Source organism: Trachinotus anak, unplaced genomic scaffold (genome assembly GCF_046630095.1).
Source record: "Trachinotus anak isolate AG129_WGS33_773 ecotype Australia unplaced genomic scaffold, CSIRO_AGI_Tana_v1 ptg000015l, whole genome shotgun sequence".
NCBI classification, from domain to species: domain Eukaryota; kingdom Metazoa; phylum Chordata; class Actinopteri; order Carangiformes; family Carangidae; genus Trachinotus; species Trachinotus anak.
In genome coordinates, this window is record NW_027273866.1 from 5,642,107 (window position 1) to 5,655,323 (window position 13,217).

A 13,217-nucleotide genomic window follows, 5' to 3' on the forward strand; every position below is an offset into this window, starting at 1 on the left:
AAAATCAAGCTACTGTTGTGGTGTTAAGCAGCGAGCCCTAATTGTAAAACACATTTTCATTTCATTTGATTTACTGTGTCCTGGTTTATTGTAGTGTCACGGGTAAAGCAGCAGGAGTGTAATACTGCTGATTCATGGGGTCAATATGTAGACATAAGATAACACTGATCAAAATTTGATATATATGATATATCTGTGTATATCAGTGAAGCGTCAATAAAGGAGCCGATTTTGAAAAATAACAGCACATAGAGACAGATTTGATTCTAATCCTTGTCAGGTAGAGCTCATATCTCCTCCTCCCAAAGCAATCGCAACCATCTGGGCTGGAAAATAGATCGATGGCTGCAGAGCATAAACAACCCTGCTGGCAGCCAGCCAGCAGCCATCATGCTGAACTTGGCCAACACAGCTGATTCCTTCTCTTTACACCTATAACCCCCCCTTTCCCAACACACACACACACACACACACAAACACACACACACGTTTTATCACTTCACAGCTTGCGGCCTGATTGACTTCAGGCTTCCACGTATGTGGATTAAACTTCGGATCATCTGTGGATATCACTCACTGAGACAGCACTCTGTCTTACAAAACCAGACTCAGTATATAACATGAACACCTCCTATATTTGTTTTAGAAATCACTTTTAGGCTTTAATTATCCACATTTTCACTATTCACATGCAATGCTAAGATTTTTTTGTTGTTGTTTGTGAAAGAGATTTTTTATCTCAATGGGACTTGTAGTTTTGGCTTTTTCCAAATATTTATTTATATTTACAAATATTTAAGTCTCTACTTTAAAAAGTCTCTATGTTTCTCTCCTTTTCACCCATTTCCCCACTCAGCTGCTTCCATCAGTATATGTATTTATCTGTCATCCACCCCTCAAGTAGTAACAGTGAAGCTTAGAAAACTAGAGAAGAACGATTATCAGTCTTATTTCTGACTTACAAGCTGAGAGGGCTATAAAAGCTGCACCTTGTCTTTGTTAGTATTTCAGGTGCATCACTATGGAGACTCGGCTGTGCCACAACTGTTCAAGGTAACCTGTATTACACCGGTGTGGGTGTGTGTGTGTGTTCAGTGTGTGTATATATTCTTATGTTTAACTCTGCAGAGACTCTCAGGAGGCACAAAAGATCCACAGTCAGTTTGATGATAGTGTTTGAAAAGCAATGGATGAATGTGTCGTTTGCAGCGTCTGTTATTATTTGGGTCTATCACCATGTCAGGACTGTTGTGACCCTTCAAAGCCAGATTACTTTTTCTTTGCTTACTGATGTCGTCTGCCATCCAAATGTCCTTTCCTGCTTTTCTCCAGCGTTTAGCCTGATGTACAGCATTACTGATGAAATCATTTCACATTATCATGACACCCTGTGAACAGTAATGATGATTGCTATAGGTTTGTTGTGCTTCATCATGAGCAGGTTCACTTTTGTTTTCCTTGAATTATTTGTCTGCAACATGTTGTTGTATTTCTGTCAGTGGCCCCTTTTTTTTCGGTTCTCCAGAGCCTGAATTCTTTTCACATTTAATAAGGGATACATGATAGTGACAGATTGAATTATTATGCTTGTCATTGTATGAAACTGCGTGGTTTCATCAAAGGGTTAGTACCTAAGGTCATGGTGACTCACAGCTTGAAAAATACACTCACATAGAGATTTAATTAAATATCGCAGTCTGAGCTGCTTTGAAAAATGGTTGTAAATTAATAGCATTGGTGAGCAATTGTGCACTTTTACACTTAAAAGATAATGTTGAGGATATTCTGCGTTTCCGTCATCGTCAACAAATCCCACAAAAAGACCAAAACTGTTGGCTCACTCCCTCAAGTCTTTTTGTCCCACTGAAGATGTAAAGCTTTAAAAAAAAAAAAAGGGGTCATGAACAAAGTCTGTACTTTCATTTTTAAAGCAGCTATAGTCTAAATTTTTAAACAAACAATTGATCAGATGACAATATGTCGCATGAAAGGGGTCGCTATGACAAACCCACACAACACAGCAGTCCCACCTGGCTGTAAGGAGCGTTTTGGCATCTTATAGCTCATTGTTTTGGTTTCCTGGACGGCAACTTTAATGTTTTGATTCACTCTCACCTCATCATCATCATCATCATTATTTCTACCTACAGCGAGAGGCTGTGCAAAACAAAAAAAAAAACAAACACTTTAAACAATCCTCTCAGCACCACACAAAACACAAAGTTAGCGACTAGCTGGTGAACACAGTGGAGCGTTGAGCAGTTAAAGATACTAGACCAAAACACAGCTACATGCAAGGTGAATATTGGACTTACATTCACCAGATGGACAAAAATGTGACTTCAAATGAATTCTGATGTCTCACACACATTCACTATGTCAGTCTTATAAGGTGATGATATGTCAATGCTGTGTTTATATCTTGTTGTCTCCAACAGTTCTATTAATGCAGGTTTAAAGAAGGAGCAATAATTCTCTGAAACAGCTGCAAGCAAAAGTTACTCAAACAGAAGTAAATAGTGTAATCACTGGGGCTGCAAATTTTCTGTGCCCTAGTAACTATTTTAGGAAGCACCTGGTGTGTCTGGAGATGACAGTGCTCATGTTTATTGTCGTGTATTGTCCTGCAGTGCAGCAGTGAGGCTCATTTTCAACAACAGTGGGGCTCTATGCCATAGAGGGTGTAGAATAAATAAGTGGTTTGTTGAATGAATAAAATGTATATAAATATGATTTGTTTAATAAGAAAAATGTAAAGCATCACCGGACTTAAACTTGAATTTATGTTATAAGTATATATAACTCACAGCACAAAACCTGTTTTCTTCAGACCATAACTCGTCCAACCCAGTTTTGGGTTCATGCAGGTCCAACCCTCATTGGTCTCTTTCAGATACATGTTCATGGATGAGGTCAAAGGTCATGACCACCAGAGAAGGGAGTTCATTGTTAAGTTTTGATTGATTAATGGTGTGTCACGCAGCGACACCTGTTCCCACAATGAAATCAGCATATTATCTATTTTATTTCTCATCATTCCCATCTCAGAATCGTTGAGTGTGAGGCGTTCTGTGCCTCTCACAGTTTGATTTGCCAAGTGTGTGTGTGTGTGTGTGTGTGTGTGTGTCAGTGTGCGAGACAGTTTGTGTTAGGAGGTCTGTGGCATCAGAGCAGGTGTCTCAATTATTTCTCTGATTTATGAGCAGTGGGATCTTGGGACAGACCTGTTTTTTAAGCCGACAGGTTCGGACCATAATCATTAGAAAATGGAATCCATGTGAAGTCTTAATGCACTCTATAAACATATTAGCAGCGATTTGTTTTTCATTTCATCTCTGAGGTGTGACTGCTGTCCAAACAGCCATCTGGTTCTGGTTTAGACAGCTAACATTAACATCACTGTTCTTTTAAATGATGTCGATAATATGTCTGTCATTTTTGTAGAATATCACCGGCATATTAATTTTATCTGAAAAAAAAAAAATTAAAAATTAAATGTTCCCTATCTTAGTCACATTTTTATTTGTGTGTGTCTGTGTGTGTGTTTATCAGACTTGCATGCTACTTCTGGTTACACCAACAGTGCTTCTATATGTATTTTTACTTTTCTTTGTGGGAGCAGGACCCCAAAAAGGAGCACACCCATCTTCCAAGTCCAAAGAAAATTATTATAGTGGTGTTGAAAGGAGATAAGCACAGAGTTGGAAACAGAGTGGCAGGAGGTTGGATGTCGGAGTTGCATGAAAGGGAGAGTTTGAAAGTATCTGTTTTTTTCTGTTTGTGTCTCTTATGTTTGGTAATTTGTTTGACCTTGATGCTGAAAGCAAACAACAAAAAAGAAACGAGAACAAGACAGCCTCCTAAAAAATGCAAAAAATGCAGGCAATTATCTGAAGAACAAGAAGAAACAAACCACACAAGGCTGTTCCCTCCACAGCACAGCACAAACAACATGATACTCTCTACAAGCTGTAATAGTGGTAGAAGGTATTTTTGGTGCGAAACAACTGAACACCTGTGACGGTGGAATTAGTGGTTGTATAAAATAGTCACACATATACTATATTGCCAAAAGTATTTGCTCACCTGCCTTGACTCGCATATGAACTTAAGTGACATCCCATTAATCCATAGGGTTTAATATGACCTCGGTCCACCCTTTGTAGCTATAACAGCTTCAACTCTTCTGTGAAGGCTGTCCACAAGGTTCAGGAGTGTGTTTATGGGAGTTTTTGACCATTCTTCTAGAAGTGCATTTGTGAGGTCACACACTGACGTTGGATGAGAAGGCCTGGCTCTCAGTCTCCGCTCTAATTCATCCCAAAGATGTTCTATCGGGTTGAGGTCAGGACTCTGTGCAGGCCAAGTCAAGTTCATTCACACCAAACTCTCTCATCCATGTCTTTATGGACCTTGCTTTGTGCACTGGTGCACAGTCATGTTGGAAGAGGAAGGGGCCATCTCCAAACTGTTCCCACAAAGTTGGGAGCATGGAATTGTCCAAAATCTCTTGGTATGCTGAAGCATTCAGAGTTCCTTTCACTGGAAGTAAGGGGCCAAGCCCAGCTCCTGAAAAACAACCCCACACCATAATCCCCCCTCCACCAAACTTTACACTTGGCACACTGCAGTCAGACAAGTACTGTTCTCCTGACAACCGCCAAACCCAGACTCGTCCATCAGAGCGCCAGATGGAGAAACGCGATTCGTCACTCCAGAGAACGCGTCTCCACTGCTCTAGAGTCCAGTGGCGGCGTGCTTTACACCACTGCATCCGATGCTTTGTATTGCACTCGGTGATGTATGGCTTGGATGCAGCTGCTCGGCCATGGAAACCCATTCCATGAAGCTCTCTACGCATTGTTCTTGAGCTAATCTGAAGGCCACATGAAGTTTGGAGGTCTGTAGCGATTGACTCTGCAGAAAGTTGGTGACCTCTGTGCACAATGCACCTCAGCATCCGCTGATCCCGCTCCGTCAGTTTACGTGGCCTACGACTTCGTGGCTGAGTTGCTGTCGTTCCCAATCGCTTCCACTTTGTTATAATACCACTGACAGTTGAGTGTGGAATATTTAGGAGCGAGGAAGTTTCACGACTGGACTTGTTGCACAGGTGGCATCCTATCACAGTATCACGCTGGAATTCACTGAGCTCCTGAGAGCGACCCATTCTTTCACAAAGGTTTCTAGAAACAGTCTGCATGCCTAGGTGCTTGATTTTATACACCTGTGGCCATGGAGGTGATTGGAACACCTGATTTCAATTATTTGGATGCGTGAGATACTTTTGGCAATAGAGTGTATGTACCAGTAAATTTGAGATCACAGTGAAAAAATGTCACACTAATAGACTTTTTTCTCTCCCACAAATACAACACGACAGTTACCCCCTCTCGAATTCTTCATTGCAGCTGCACAAATCCTGTTTTACAAATCACAGATTAAGAAACTTGCATGCTCACAATTTTGTTACAGTTGTTGCAGTGAAGGTGGTGCAAAACACTTTCACACCACAATGTCACCTTATACGTAAGGCTGCATTGGCCTCTGGATCAACATCGCCACCATGTTGGATTTGTCATAACTTACATAACTATTTGATAAGGGTGCGTGAATGTGTTTTGCATCACCGGTGGCATACATTACATTTTCTCCTTGAAGTTGATGTGTTGGAAGCAGAAAAAGCAGGGAAGGATTAATATTTGAGCGACTTTGACTGCTGAAAAAGTTGACGCTGGTTCCGATAGAAAGGTGTCAGATCACACAGTGCATCACAGTTTGTTGCGTATGAGGCTGCGTAGCCACAGACCGGTCTGTGGTACCTCCAACTCACTGAAAAGTCGAAGGTCAAAAACCTCCAAATCACCAAATACATTTTAGGATTCACCCTCTGGGGATCTCGGATATCCACACAAATTTAATGGAAAGCTGGTCAATAGTTCATATAATTGCCATTAACCAAAGTTTTGGTTAGCTGCTGCTTCCCATTTTAATCAGGCTGTGAACAGCATCCTGTGGTGAGTAAGCCTGTCTTCACATCTTGGATGATGATTGCCTGATTGTTTAAGGTCGTATCTATTAAACTAATCAAATGGCTGTTGAGTGAGTCTCTGTGTCAATTACAGCTACAGTAACTTGTAGTGTAATGATTATTAAATGGGGAATCTGTTGCAATTGAAAATAGCATTATTAGTCATGTAGGGGGATCAAAGTAAGTTACAGTACTTACTACAGCAGGCTTGTCAAATCAATGTAGTGGCGTGGAGCTCATGATTGATTCATATTGTTTGAATAAGCCACAGCTTGTGGAATAATAATTAGATTAATTTCTCAGTTGAAACTACATATCACTCAGACACATCAGGCTGTGTTTAATCTCCATCAAACATAAGAGGGATTAGCTTCTTGTGACAGTATCATACGCTAGATCTAATTAGACAAAAGCAATTTCATGAGCACACATCATCTCACTCATTTCACCTACTTTGTGTGTGTGTGTGTGTGTGTTTCTCTTCAGGAATATGACCTAAGGGCCTGTAGGCGGCAGCATGGTAGAAGCGGGGTATATTAGAAGTTAAGCTAAATCCAAGCTTTGTGGACTGAAATTTATCTAATCTTTCAATTGTTTCGCTCAAATATAAATCACTCAACTGAGCCAAGCAGAGGAGCTTGATCTACAATGTTCTAAGGATTAAAGTCTCCTATTACAGTGAATCCAGTCTCAGATTTTAATCCTATGCTTGCCAGTATATGTTATTTATCATCAGGATCAACAAAACTGATCTGGCTTATTTATAGGAATACTTTGACATTGTGGGAAATACCTCTATTCTCTGTCTTGTCAAGGGATAGATTGATACTACTCTCATGTCTTAATGGTAAAAAAAAACACAACCAGTTACAAACAAAATGTTAAACTATTCCTTTAAAAGCCCACTGTTTAATATAAAGATCCTCCCAAAGGATTTCTTGAAAACTTGAAAAAAAAATTAACACTCTACAAGTGTAAGAAGAGGGCATGTATCAAAACTGGGTTAATTTAACCCTGCAATAGAGCAGCCATCACAAAAGCAACACACCACTGTGTCTGTTATGGCACAATAAATCCAGTTGTGTCAGCTGGGGTTTAATCTTTTGAATGCTTACGTATTATTTATGCACAACAGGTCACCAGAGTCTGAAAGGAATATCAAGTATGTTCATTATTCAGAAGTATGAATCCGAGAGAGCCGTGGCAATCGCATTAGCCGATAAACACCGAGGACAAGGAAGACGCCTACGAGCTCCCATGGGAGAGCTTCCAATTAACACTCAAGCTTTCTCGCTGACATGTTGGCTGGCTCGAGAATGTGAAGAGATGGAAAGGCAGAGAGAGAGTGTTCAGGCAGACACACACACAGTGATAATGTATTATTTATTAGATGTGAAATATAAATCTGAACGGAGGTATTTAGGTACAAAATTAATGCCAACACACTGTGAATTTAATTATTTGTTGAAAATAAACTAAAGCTGTTTACATGGTCTGGTTTACTTTTTTTTTTTTCATTAAAAATTTTTGGATTACCATTAAAATTTGGTAAAATGCATTCACATTCCCCTGAGGGTAAATTGTAGGCTAACAACCTTTTTGTTTCAAGATGTCAAACTTTCAGTTTGCCCAGTATTTTGATTTATAACTCATCACCTGCAAAACTAATGACATTCCCATCCACTTCAGATGATCTTTGTGGTTTGTACCAATTAGCAAAAGTTAGCGTGCTGATAAGCTAAACTAAGATGGTAACATTGTAAACATGTAAACAATGTTAGCATTAGCATTGTGAGCATGTTAGCACAAAGTAATGGGTACAGCCTGACAAAGGAAACACAGCAATCATAATATTATTTCCATCCCATACGCTAATGTAACATATACATATACACATATATGGAGTTTACATAAATTAAACATATGTACATAACATATATGCAAAAATGATATATGAAACCTATCAGAAATTGGAACAATTTCATATATTGACATATATGTCTAGCATATATAAATATGTATGTTTATGTATATATGTTACATAAATATATATTAATCTAAGCCTGTCATATGTTGATATTATATACATTCTGACACCACTTTCCCAGAATGCGTATAGACATGTTTAAAAATAATGAGGAAAAAATGGGAAAGCATATATAATTTTTATGTTGCATGTATGTTGTTAATAAACTTCCATAAATAAATCAAATATATGATATTAATAATAAATAATACTTAATATTAACATGCATGGTCACAACAACACCATATAAAAATTCATCATAGATATATTTTTAATACATGTACACATGTATAAGTACAAATTTTACTATTTACTACTATTTAATATATAGTATAAACTTATATCTTCATATGTCCAGAGGATGTGTGTATGTGAGGATAATATATCCCCTTATAGATGACATATATGGCAACATCACTCTTGATACTGGGACATACATGACACATACGACATTTCTGGATTGGGTGACAAATATAAAAAATTAAGAATATATTAAAATATCTATTTATTTTGGGAAACTTGAAGTGGTACGTATGTGATACATTAAACAGGAAAACATAAGTGATACTATATTTTCTTTATCTGCCTGTCTCTATTCAAATGCATCTCCTCCTGTGTTTTGCTTCACAAAGACTGTCAGACCTAACTGTGGCAGGGTCTACTCTGACGAAGCAGTTTTCCTTCTGGTCCCTTGAAACGACTGACATTTCTGTTGTGTTGTCTCAGGCTTTTTCACTATTACAGAGGAACACTGATCCCTGCTTGATCTCTGTCCTCCCTGCAGACGTTTGGCCCCTCAGTCGCTCAGCATCACCATAGCCTATGTTTTATTAAACTGTTCCTGCTCGTGGCAACTATCAGAGCTGGAGGAGCCTCAGAAGAGAAGAGGGGGACGCGTTTCTTCCCTCCCCTGGATCAGAAAAACGGAATTAGTCCTGCCCCTTAGGAACTCACTGACTGAATTTCAAAATTGACGACTGTACCAAGGAGAGTATCAACCTTTAAAATGCAATATATGTGGGTCGTATGAAAGTCAGGCTCAGGTGTGCCAACTGTTTCTGGGCTTAACAATGGTTTTCAACAAGTTTTCTCACCTTCAACCGAAGCTTCCTCTTACTGACTGATGTGAAAAGACACACAAGCTACAATAAATTACATGCATGAGCAGGATTAAGCATTTCTTTTCTTATATCAAAGCTACCATTGCGATCAGACACAGATCTATTTGTTGTTATTATAAAAGACCATCCAGCACAACAACTCAGTCGGGAAACATTTTCAAATCTGCACTTCAGCTCCACTTTGCACACATCCTGCTGGTTGTGGCTCCTCTGTGGGTCGAGGGATGACCTGTACCCCCACTGTTCAACACACTGCCCACAAAGGCTGATGTTATTGGGGGAGACAGCAGCCTTTTCAGCACTGTTAAACAAAGAAAGGGCACTGCTACAGCAGGGCTTCCTCTGAAGCAGTGGGGGCAACTGTGTGGACTTCTTGAGAGGACAGAGTAGAAAATACAAATCAACCTGAAGACAGGGAGAAGCAAAGAGTAAAGAAATGTATTCTGTTCAAACAATAATTGAAGTTTTGTCATTGCTTCAGTGTTTTGTAGATGCAGATTTTTTTCTTTTCCCAAATCACCCTCAGGGATAATAGCTTTCACATCTATATAAACAATCAAGTTGTTCTTCTTCTTTGCAAACAAATCCTGTCTCTGCTGCATAGAGAGATGAGAAAATGTGTTACTATCTCTGATAGTGAGGAATTTTCCTACACGAGTGTTAGAAACAGTAAATGTCAAAGTGTCTATTAATTGGAAAAGAGTTAAAACAGAAAGCATCTAATTTATATGAAAATGTGAATTACTGCTCTGATTTTGAATAGAATTCACACCCACACATCCCGACAGTGTCATCTTGATGGGGAATCTGTTGCAATTGAAAACAGTCATCTTTTGTGGGTTCACGTGCTCTAGAGTCTAGGATGAAGCTGCATTCAATCATAAACCATCAGGCATCACAAAAACATGAGCAAATGTTGTAAATTGTAAACCCAACCCCCACTCTACCCCCTGAAGAGGATGGCAGGATGACTTGATAAACCGAGGTGTTAATGTATTCCAGCTCGGAGAACGCAGAGGCGCACTGTGTGCACTGATGTGACATTAATGACAGAAACAGGACTGTCAAGTTGCACATGCACCCACACACACACACACACATACACACACGCATGCATGCACACATTTCTGAAGCCCATGGGGGATATTTTCCAACTACCAAGCGGCTTGCTGTGCAATATCGAACATTGCAGGCTGGATTTCCGGGGAATCCTCTAAGGGTACATTTTATTTCATAGTGATGCTGACAGGGCAGAGCAAGCACGACTGACACATTGTCAGTTTCCTTCAGTCAACTGGAATCTCATGTTTAAAGTCAGACTCATCAACAGCTTCTCTGTGTTCGTACTCATCTATTGAAAATAAAATTATCTGGTAGAATCGTTGTTAGTATGGAAGCCCAGTTGCGCCAGAAGACAGGCTTTAAAAACGTTAAAATTCTCATGGTGAGTCAAAAGCCACAAGTTCCTCTGTGAAGTGTCTCATTGTAAGGCTAACGTTAGACTGCTATATGAGATGACACCCACAATAGCCCACTATTTCTGTTGAGAGCCCAGCCGTGGGTCGTGGTAAGGTATGTATAGTCGATCTATGCACTCTGATGTTGATCAACCAATAGGCACAAAGTTGACCTTGTGACAAACTTTGAATGACAACCCCTTCATTTGCATAATAAAGCAGAAATGCATAAAGAAATGTAAAAACAAAATACATAAATAAATACGTTTGCAGGAAATTAATGCAAGGGAGAAAAAATGGACAGATAAATAAATAATAAGTAAGTACATTAAAAAAATGGAAATTTAAATGGGAAAGTAAATAAATAGGATAAATTAATAGAGAAGCAAATTAAAACAAATATCAGTTTATGTCACATTTTATTACTTGATAAATGCCTGTATTTGTTTTTAATATTACTTTTGGTGCATGTAATGGAATATTCATTTATTTATTGAGTCATTTATTAATATTTTTATTTATTTGTGATTTTTGCAGTTTCAGCCCTCCATAATTCTACTCCTTTGATGAAGCAAAATAAACCTCAATAAGCAGAAGAGTGCTTTGGGCCTGGCGCAACAATACTGATATCTCAGCGATAGACTGGGAGTTGAAATATGATGATGCACAAGATCAGACTATCAACACTGGACAGAAATTATTGCAGTTTAAATGGGTCATGTGCATATATGTCTCCCCACAGACCCTGTCCAATACTGTTTCGTTAGCACTATCTCTCTATTTGGCTTTTCATCTTGAATCTCTTTTCGGATTATATTAAATTATCTAAACCTAAGGTAAAATTGCCATCCTTTGTATATAGCCAGGCAGAATACTTAATCGTCCTTGAAAGAAAGAAAAATAACTGAGGTACCCAGTGTTATTCAAGGGCTGAAGAGCCTCTCAAGTTGCCTGGCCATTATGAAAAATGACATATGCTGCTGAAGGCCACCTACACAGATCAAATAAAAAAGGGAGGCTTCATACATTGCCTGGATATTAATTCACCAAACCAACTCTCTACTTTCTGATAAGGAGATGCTGCCTATGTTTGAGATACGTTTTATGATAAAAACAGAAATGTGAGAACCAATTCAAATAGTCATATTAAAAATGGACTTCTTTGGGTCAAAGAAGACATTCTTACGGTGCGAAAAAAGTCTGCAAAGGGGACAATCACTTTCCATCTCCTGTTTCAACCTTTCAGAAACCATGACCATGTTGTTCGCTAGTCTTAACCACACAGTTGAAACATAACCAAGTTGTCTGGAGGGCATGGACAACCAAAGTATTTTGCTTTGGAGGATTTGATGGATAAATCAAAATTATGCAACAGTCTGAGTTATGAGCCATTATGACTTACTGAGGTGTTACTAATTCACTCAGACTATGTAATCTTTTTAACTGCAGAACATTTTCATGGGTAAGTCAAAACTGTACTGAAAACTTATTTCAAAATTTTGGATTAAATAGTCAAATGCTGACTTTACCATTTCTATTTACATCATGTCTATTTTTTTTCTGGCATATATGGGCCTCCATATTTTAGGGCTGGAGTAGGGGCGCAAACACATTAATATGTGGACCACACAATTGTGTTGGCCACAAACACAGACACAGGCATTGTCTGTTGTTTGTTTCATCTCCCATTTCAGAAACATGCTGTTATCAGGAGCACATCCATTCATTGTAGCTGTCAAGCCAGCCTTCCTTTGGGGCATCCTGCCGTGGTGACGCCTGCATGCATATATCATAACTCGTGCATCACTCCTGCTCTGTGGGATGACTATTGGCTCAACCTGCAACATCAATCTAAGACGCTTGAAATATTTGTTGACGGACTGTATGTAGCATGCGCTCAGAGTGTCATGGGAATGGACAGAGGTTTTATTTGTTGCATCACTCAGAATATGCCATCACTTTCCCATTCGTCTCCAGTGACTGTTGGTTTTCTTTCTCTTCTGCAGCTGATATGGTTTTACCTGTATTTTATTTTCAAACTCTATATGTGTGATGTGCTATTTAAAAGTATCATCATTTATTTATAAATTATTATCATCAAATAAGGAATTGAACACGTAGAAATCCCAGATTCCTGAGTTTTGGAAACACGGGCCGATATGTGATGTCATAAAAATGTGTAATCGTGTGAAATTATGCACATGTTCACAAGGCAAATCTCCTAGTAAGACAATGGGGTGACACATGGGTGCCTCCCTTCGATGTCACTTAATTGATACACAGTGGAGAGTGTCAGCATCACTGGTGGGGCGTAAAGTAAGCTGACAGACAGGCCATGTCAGGAAGCAGTCTTGGTGTCAGCTTGCTGAGCGCTGTTCTGTTCCTGTGACAACCGCCCCCAATTAACCTCCAACTCAAATACAGACAGAATACACGTACATGCACACCTGCTCTCTCTCTCTCTCTCTCTCTCTCTCACACACACACACACACACTCACTGGACATGTGACAGCTGTGGAGCTTTGTCTTTATTCATTCAGCGCTAATTGACCTTGTTTTTCAGGGCCAGATCTCAGTTCAT